At 42.2% G+C, this 9,422-nt stretch overlaps 1 pseudogene; it reads left to right on the top strand.

Annotated features, from left to right (window-relative positions):
- Positions 1–5,963: 5,963 nt before the first annotated feature.
- LOC139386182 (coiled-coil-helix-coiled-coil-helix domain-containing protein 2-like) lies at positions 5,964–9,403 on the top strand (annotated as a pseudogene).
- The last annotated feature ends 19 nt before the right edge of the window (positions 9,404–9,422 follow it).

Below are 9,422 nucleotides of genomic sequence, written 5' to 3'. Positions count from 1 at the left end.
GCTTGCAGATGATGCCAACATCTTTTTGAAAGATGCTGACCAGATTCATAGAGCAGTCCATGTGATAAATATTTTTTCCAAAGCATCTGGTCTTTACCTAAACCTTAATAAGTGTGAAGTGTTTGCTCTTAAAGACTGTGTGATAACTGAAATATTGCATATAAGTAACATAGTTTGGGATTACCATATCTAAGGATCAACAGGAAAGAGGCTCAATAAATGTCATACCTTTTGTTGAAAAAAACAAAAGAAGTTGAACCATTGGTTGCAGAGGGATTCATCTCTGAAAGGTCAAGTATTGCTTTGTAAAGCTGAAGGTGTCTCCAGACGTACTTATGGAGCCCAGTCCCTACATCTTAGCAATAAAATAGGTAAAGCGGTTGACCAGATGCTTTTCAACTTCATCTGGAAAAATCGTACACATTATATTAGGAAATCTGTCATTATGAACACAATGAATATGGTGGTCTCGGTTTTTGAATAGTACTTTTAAGATACATTGGGCTGAACATTTCTTAAAGATTCCAACTTCAATTTGGAAATTCATCCCTTATTATATGTTATCCTGTTTTGGTTGCTTTAATTTGATGTTACTTTGTAACTGTAAAATTGATACGATTCCTACAAAATAATCTGCTTTTCATGGACAAGTATTCTTAGCGTAGTTGTTAATATATAACAGGTAGGCAAACTTTTTGGCTTGAGGGCCACATCAGGATTTTCAAAGGGACGCATTTTTTGGGGGACCAATTGTTTGTTAAAATCAATTTGCAGGGCCTCTCGTGTGGCGCATCAGTCTAAGGCACTGCATTGCTTGAGGCGTCACTGCAGACCCAAGTTCGATCCCAGTCCGTGTCACAGCTGGCCGTGATTGGAGAAAGAGAGGCCGGAGGAGTAGGCAGCGATTGAATAAACCTCCACTCCCAATACATAGACCTCCACTCTGGCGGTCTATGTATTTTTGTAAACAACCGGTGGTGCACGACATCTAAGAAGTCTCAAGCCATTGCTCGCCTGAGGTAGAGTTTCTCATGATAAGCTGCAGACCACATTACCTACCAAGAGAGTTCTCATCTATATTCGTTGTAGCTGTTTACATACCACCACAGTCAGAGGCTGGCACCAAGATACAGTGGGGCAAAAAAGTATTTAGTCAGCCACCAATTGTGCAAGTTCTCCCACTTAAAAAGATGACAGAGGCCTGTAATTTTCATCATAGGTACACTTCAACTATGACAGACAAAATGAGAAGAAAAACAATCCAGAAAATCACATTGTAGGATTTTTTATGAATTTATTTGCAAATTATGGTGGAAAATAAGTATTTGGTCAATAGCAAAAGTTTATCTCAATACTTTGTTATATACCCTTTGTTGGCAATGACAGAGGTCAAACGTTTTCTGTAAGTCTTCACAAGGTTTTCACACACTGTTGCTGGTATTTTGGCCCATTCCTCCGTGCAGATCTCCTCTAGAGCAGTGATGTTTTGGGGCTGTTGCTGTGCAACATGGACTTTCAACTCCCTCCAAAGATTTTATATGGGTTTGAGATCTGGAGACGGCTAGGCCACTCCAGGACCTTGAAATGCTTCTTACGAAAACACTCCTTCGTTGCCCGGGCAGTGTGTTTGGGATCATTGTCATGCTGAAAGACCCTGCCACGTTTCATCTTCAATGCCCTTGCTGATGGAAGGAGGTTTTCACTCAAAATCTCACGATACATGGCCCCATTCATTATTTTCTTTACACGGATCAGTCGTCCTGGTCCCTTTGCAGAAAAACAGCCCCAAAGCATGATGTTTCCACCCCCATGCTTCACAGTAGGTATGGTGTTCTTTGGATGCAACTCAGCATTCTTTGTCCTCCAAACACGACGAGTTGAGTTTTTACCAAAAAGTTATATTTTGGTTTCATCTGACCATATGACATTCTCCCAATCTTCTTCTGGATTATCCAAATGCTCTCTAGCAAACTTCAGACAGGCCTGGACATGTACTGGCTTAAGCAGGGGGACACGTCTGGCACTGCAGGATTTGAGTCCCTGGCGGCGTAGTGTGTTACTGATGGTAGGCTTTGTTACTTTGGTCCCAGCTCTCTGCAGGTCATTCACTAGGTCCCCCGTGTGGTTCTGGGATTTTTGCTCACCGTTCTTGTGATCATTTTGACCCCACGGGGTGAGATCTTGCGTGGAGCCCCAGATCGAGGGAGATTATCAGTGGTCTTGTATGTCTTCCATTTCCTAATAATTGCTCCCACAGTTGATTTCTTCAAACCAAGCTGCTTACCTATTGCAGATTCAGTCTTCCCAGCCTGTTGCAGGTCTACAATTCTGTTTCTGGTGTCCTTTGACAGCTCTTTGGTCTTGGCCATAGTGGAGTTTGGAGTGTGACTGTTCGAGGTTGTGGACAGATGTCTTTTATACTGATAACAAGTTCAAACAGGTTCCATTAATACAGGTAACGAGTGGAGGACAGAGGAGCCTCTTAAAGAAGAAGTTACAGGTCTGTGAGAGCCAGAAATCTTGCTTGTTTGTAGGTGACCAAATACTTAATTTCCACCATAAATTCATAAAAAATCCTACAATGTGATTTTCTGGATTGTTTTTCTTCTCATTTTGTCTCTCATAGTTGAAGTGTACCTATGATGAAAATTACAGGCCTCTCATCTTTTTAAGTGGGAGAACTTGCACAATTGGTGGCTGACCAAATACTTTTTTACCCCACTGTAGCATTTAATGAGCTGTATTCCGCCATAAGCAAACAAGAAAACGACCACACAGAGGCAGCTGGGAACTTTAATGCAGGGAAACTTACATCTGTTTTACCTGATTTCTATCAACATGTTAAATGTGCAAACAGAGGGAAAATAACTCTGGACCACCTATACTCCACACACAGAGATGCATACAAAGCTCTCCCTCGTCCTCCATTTGGCAAATCTGACCATAATTATATCCTCCTGATTCCTGCTTACAAGCAAAAATTAAAGCAGGAAGCACCAGTAACTACATCAATTCAAAAGTGGTCAAATGAAGCAGATGCTAAGCTACAGGACTGTTTTGCTAGCACAGACTGGAATGTGTTCCGAGATTCCTCCAATGGCATTGAGGAGTACACCACATATGTCATTGGCTTCATCAATAAGGTCATTAATGACGTCATCCCCACAGTGACCGTACGTACATACGCCAACCAGAAACCATGGATTAGAGGCAGTATCCGCACTGAGCTAAAGGCTAGAGCTGCCGCTTTCAAGGAGCGGGACTCTAACCCGGAAGCTTAAAAGAAATCCTGCTATGCCCTTCAACGAACCATCAAACAGGCAAAGCGTAAATACAGGACAAAGATCGAGTCTTACTACAACGGCTCTGACGCTTGTCGGATGTGGCAAAGCCTGCAAATCATTACAGACTACAAAGGAAAACACAGCCTAGAGCTGCACAGTGACACGAGCCTACCGGACGAGCTAAACTACTTCTATGCTCGCTTCGAGGCAAATAACACAAACATGCATGAGAGCACCAGCTGTACCGGAAGACAGTGTGACCACACTCTCCGCAGCCGATGTGAGTATGACCTTTAGACAAGTCAACATTCACAAGGCCGCAGGGCCAGAAGGATTACCAGGACATGTACTGTGAGCATGTGCTGACCTACTAGCAAGTGTCTTCATTGACATTTTCAACCTCTCCCTGTCGGAGTCTGTAATACCAAGATGTTTCAAGCAGACCACCATAGTCCCTGTGCCCAAGAACACGAAGGTAACCTGCCTATATGACTACCGACCCATAGCACTCACGTCTGTAGCCATGAAGTGCTTTGAAAGGCTGGTCATGGCTCACATCAACACCATCATCCCAAAAAACCTAGACCCACTCCAATTTGCATACCGCCCCAACAGATCCACAGATGATGCCGTCTCTATTGCACTGCACACTGCCCTTTCCCACCTGGACAGAAGGAACACCTATGTGAGAATGCTGTTCATTGACTACAGCTCAGCGTTCAACACCATAGTGCCCTCAAAGCTCATCAATAAGCTAAGGACCCTGGGACTAAACACCTCCCTCTGCAACTGGATCCTGGACTTCCTGACGGACCTACAATGTGATTTTCTGGATTTTTTTTCTCATTTTGTCTGTCATAGTTGAAGTGTACCTATGATGAAAATTACAGGCCTCTCTCATCTTTTTAAGTGGGAGAACTTGCACAATTTGTGGCTGACTAAATACTTTTTTGCCCCACTGTACATACCATACAAAACGTAACATACCATACTAATTTCAGTCGATCTGATTTTAATTTACTATGTTACGTCCAGGTTGCTCCACCACCAACTCCTCCACCACCATTAGGGTGCAATGTTTATTTAATTGACTTAAAAACAAATATTGTCCTATGTAGGGTAGAATGAATGAATTCCACTTTTAAACAAAAGCCCTTCAGAGGTATACATATTTTAATATGCAAACTACTACTTCTTCCATTTCAAGTTAATGACATTGAAAATACAAATGCACTGTACCCCCCCCCCCCCCAAAAAAAAAAAATAAGTCCAAGGGGAACATCTAGTGGAAAAAGATAAAAACATTTCCATTACTTCACTGGGCACTGGAGTGTAGATTTTTTTAGCACTCGAAAACTTGATATGCTAAAACAAACAAAGCATACACTACATATACAAAAGTATGTGGACACCCCTTCAATTTAGTGGATTTGGCTTTTTCAGCCATACCCATTGATGACAGGTGTATAAAATCGAGCACACAGCCATGCAACCTCCATAGACAAACATTGATAGTAGAATGGCCTTACTGAAGAGCTCAGTGGCATTCAACGTGGCACCGTCATAGGATGCCACCTTTCCAGTCAGTTTGTCAAATTCCTACCCTGGTCAACTGTAAGTGCTGTTATTGTGAAGTGGAAACGTCTAGGAACAACAACGGCTCAGCCGCGAAGTGTTAGGCCACACAAGCTCACAGAACAAGACCGTTGAGTACTGAAGCTCGTAAAAATCGTCTGTCCTCGGTTGCAACACTCACTACCAAGTTCCAAACCGCCTCTGGAAGCAACATCAACACAAGAACTGTTCGTCAAGACCTTCATGAAATGGGTTTCCATGACCAAGCAGCTGCACACAAGCCTAAGCTCACCATGCACAATGGCAAATGTCTACTGGAGTGGTGTAAAGTTAGCCGCCATTGGACTCTGGAGCAGTGGAAACACGTTCTCTGGAGTGATGAATCATGCTTCACCATCTGGCAGTCCAAAGGATGAATCTGGGTTTGACAGATGTCAGAAGAACGCTACATGCCCAAATGCAGTGCCAACTGTAACATTTGGTGGACGAGGAATAATGGTCTGGGGCTGTTTTTCAAGGTTCGGGCTCCTTAGTTCCAGTGAAGGAAAATCTTAACACTACAGCATACAATTTACATTCTAGACAATTCTGTGCTTCCAACTTTGTGGCAACAGCACAAAGTGAGGTCCATACAGAAATGGTTTGTGGAGATCAGTGCCGACATCAATAATGCTCTTGTGGCTGAATGGAAGCAAGTCCCTGCAGCAATGTTCCAACAGCTAATGAAAACTTAAAAGCAGAGGCTGTTATAGCAGTAAATGGGTGACCAACTCCATATTAATGCCCCCGATTTTGGAATTAGATGTTCAACGAGCATACTTTTGGTCATGTAGTGTATATCAGAGGATACTTAACTAGCTTTACATACCGTAACGTTTTTTGGCATGGAGTCATGATTATAAAACGTTACATATGACAACATATTTCAAAATATTCAAAGCGATTCTCACCGGAAGTTACACGCAAATATGTGACACTGTAGTTAGTTCTGGAACACCAGTCTTTTTTATTCCTACGAAGGTCGATTAGACATAGACACATTAGCTACTGTACTGAGTCGTTTCTTCAAACACGAAGGAATGTTCTTGTTATATTTCACTAGCTAGCTTTAACAATTAAAAATGCCAAGAGGAAGCAGAAGCCGGACGTCAAGAATGGCCACTCCAGCCAGGTATGCAAATAGGAAAAATAATGATATTAATAACGCATTGTCAGCTAGCTAACTTAGCATCAAGCAAGCTGCCTGCTATTACTTGCTCGCAAGGCTTGCATCCTTTCCCTGTGTTGCCCAGTCTATATTTTAATACGTGATAAACGGTATCTATTTCAAAGTTATGATAGTTAACTAGATAACGTTATGTAGCTAGCTAGTTTGCTAGACACCTGCTAATGATGTTAAGTGAAAGGTGAAACTAATAATTAATTAAGGAACTAAATGTACTGAATCTGGTGGGTTAATCTTTACACTACCCTAATTATATGCTACTGAATTGGCCGAGAGTAATTTACTGAAATCGATGCTGCTAATGGACCTAATTCAAGTTCTTCAGTGAGCATGATTGAATTGACACTTGATTGCTCATCTCTCTCTTTCTCTCAAACCAGGGTAGCCCCACCGCCACCTCCCATGGCCAGGGCTGCACCCCCACCACCCTACGCTCCAGTGCCTGCCCGTGCCCCTCCGTCCGCCATGGCTGCCCCTGCCACTGCTGCTCCCCGGCAGCCAGGCATGTTTGCGCAGATGGCCACCACAGCCGTTGGCTCAGCCGCAGGGCACATGATCGGCCATCCACACTGGTGGAGGCGGGGGAAGCCAGGAGGCTGCCAAGCCTGATGTCACCTACCAGGTAGGTGATCACTGCTTAATCACAGTGAGTGACTGGGCCATGATATTGAAGTGGCTTTGTGTCATGTAGCCTAGTTAGTAATGATAGTGATGAGAGTATACGTGAGACAGAGAGGATAAACCATGGAGGATTATACCCTGTGCCAGTCCTTAAGGAATGGGCATCTAAACAGTTAAGAATAAAATCAACACTAACCTCAAATACTTGATGTTTCTCAGGAGCAGCCCCAGCAGTACCAACTGCCACCTCCCATGTACCAGCAGGAGCCTGCTGCACAGCAGGGAACCTGCTCCTACGAGTTCAAGCAGTTTATTGAGTGTGCTCAGACCCAGAGTGACCTGAAACTCTGTGAAGGCTTCAGCGAGGTGCTCAAGCAGTGCAAGTTGTCCAATGGTGAGTTTAAGTGTGTGTATGTGTGAATACAATCTTACCTGTTACTGGAAATATTTGTGTAAAAGAGGGTGCTTTGTGTCCCTGAAAATGTTAAATAGTTGTATCATGACGTGTATGCATACATTAGATGTTATCAGTTGACTTGTTGCCTATCCCTTGCCTTCCCTGGTGTCACCTTTTGGAATAGGATTAAGATGAGGTTTTATGGCAGCTAGTGTTCTTCAGTCTGGTTCCTGGATGGTGTTCTGTAGGTGTCTGGTATTCATTCAACTAAGTCTGACTCTTGAGTCAACTGAGCAGATTTGTTGAAAGCCCCACAAAATGTAGCTAGGCCCACTTTAAAGGGGAACTGACAGAGTTTTAAGATTTTTTGAAATCTTATTCAAATCTGTTCATATACATTAGATTGTTTTGACAAGCGAGCACTTGAGTCATTTTCACACATTCATAGAATGTTAGGGAATGACAGAGTAAGGCATGTGTGTGAAAGTGGCTGTGCGTTTGGCCAATTAATAGACATTGCACTAAATAAAACCGAATTAAAAAATATATATATTGCCCAGGACTGGACTCTACACAGACTGGTGTGTCATAGCCAATCAGAGCTACAATAGGCCTATATACAAATAAGCCATTTGCCACACTGGACTGTGTTTACAAGCAGTAGCAAAAAGCTACTAAATACACCTGAATGGATTTCTGCAAATATGTAAATACCACAGGAGTGGTACATTTGGGAAATGTACAGTCCTATTGATCAAACAACCATGAAAAGGTAGGCTCGCTCTCCCTTCATTGCCTATGCACAACAACAAGATCAACAACTGTTAGTCAGAGCGAGATGAGGGAACAGTAGAAAAACCCTCTCAAACTTTATCAGCTTGTAGTTGGCTGTCAAAAATTCCAATGATAAACGATGGGGAATAGTAGCCTCCTCGTCCTTCTGCAGCTTGCCTGCCAATGCATGCTTGTCCCAACCCACGTTTTGACAACTGAATGGGAACTTGCCCATTTGATCGATGCCAAATACATTCGATTGACAACTAAGAGATATGGTAACTGTGGATTACAGTTGTTCCAAGTTTAGCATAGCTAGCTAGCAAGTGATTCATGTCATGCTAGCTAACCAAATGAGACCTGTATTTCTAGCTGTAGCCACAGAAAAATGACATGTTGGGTAAAAAGTTGTCCACTCGTCCAATGACATAACATCCTCCTAGCAGCTAGCCAGATAACGTTAGGCTCAGTGTTTTTAGCTTGGTAAATAAATGGCTGCATAAATAAATAAGCTAGCCAATTAGCCACGTTATGACTGATTTGTGAACATTGCACTTGCTAGTTTCATTCTAACATTCCCAGCCTTAGTTACATTTGATAGTTTTTGTCCAAACTATTGAGTTTAAAAACTGAAACCGTGCATCCCTAATGGCTGGAGGAAGCAAACAATGTACCAGGCCAGCTGTGATTTACAATCTGATAGCAGTATTTGTTGGACTAACAAGAAATGTATTGGTGAATTATATTAACCATGAATTGAACTGCATCCACCTATTCTGCCAACAATGCTTTCTCTATGTCATGGAATTGAGTTAAATATAACCTATTTTTCAAACCTAAACTGGAAATGTTATATTTGACTTCTATGATTGCTTGTTTCATATCTGCAAAGTAGTTAAAACGGCTGCCAGTTCCACTTTAATGTATTTCGTCATATGTTCATAATAGTTACGGGGTTGCACTCAATATTGTTGGTCCCCAAGATATTTAACTACAAATGTATGCAATACATTCATGAAATGTGTAGGAGCTCATGCCAGGTGCTCACACTTGATTTCACTGTAAGGACTGCCCTCCCCTCCCATTTCCAGTGAGGGCGTTGCTGGTTAAAAAATGTTTCCCTAATGTTGTGCTGGGGTCTGGTCTAGTGGTAGTGCTGCTACCACACATGCTCCCTGGACTTCCTCTCCTCTATCTGTCCATCTCAATGACTTCACTAAATCGATCAAGTAAAAAATACAAAATGTCAAATGTTCCCTAATGTAACTTTTATTTTTTATTTTTTTCCTCCACAGGGATGTCCTGAGAGGGAGACGAACAACCCCATCAACGCTGAACACACACACAACACACACACACAAACACACACACAATACTACTAAACAAGTAATTTGTTTTGGCAGTTGATCAAATAACTTAATCATATGGACAATAAAAGCATTTCTCAGGTTGATGCTGTGAAGCTTATAATAAGTTATGTATATGTTTATTTTTTTGGTTTGTTGCAAGTTTAAATTTTTCCCTTGGTCCACCATATCTGGATTAG

This window comes from Oncorhynchus clarkii, chromosome 27, assembly GCF_045791955.1.
Source record: "Oncorhynchus clarkii lewisi isolate Uvic-CL-2024 chromosome 27, UVic_Ocla_1.0, whole genome shotgun sequence".
Taxonomy (NCBI): Eukaryota; Metazoa; Chordata; class Actinopteri; order Salmoniformes; family Salmonidae; genus Oncorhynchus; species Oncorhynchus clarkii.
Note: the sequence above shows the minus strand (reverse complement) of the source record. Positions and strands in the feature narration are given on the sequence as shown.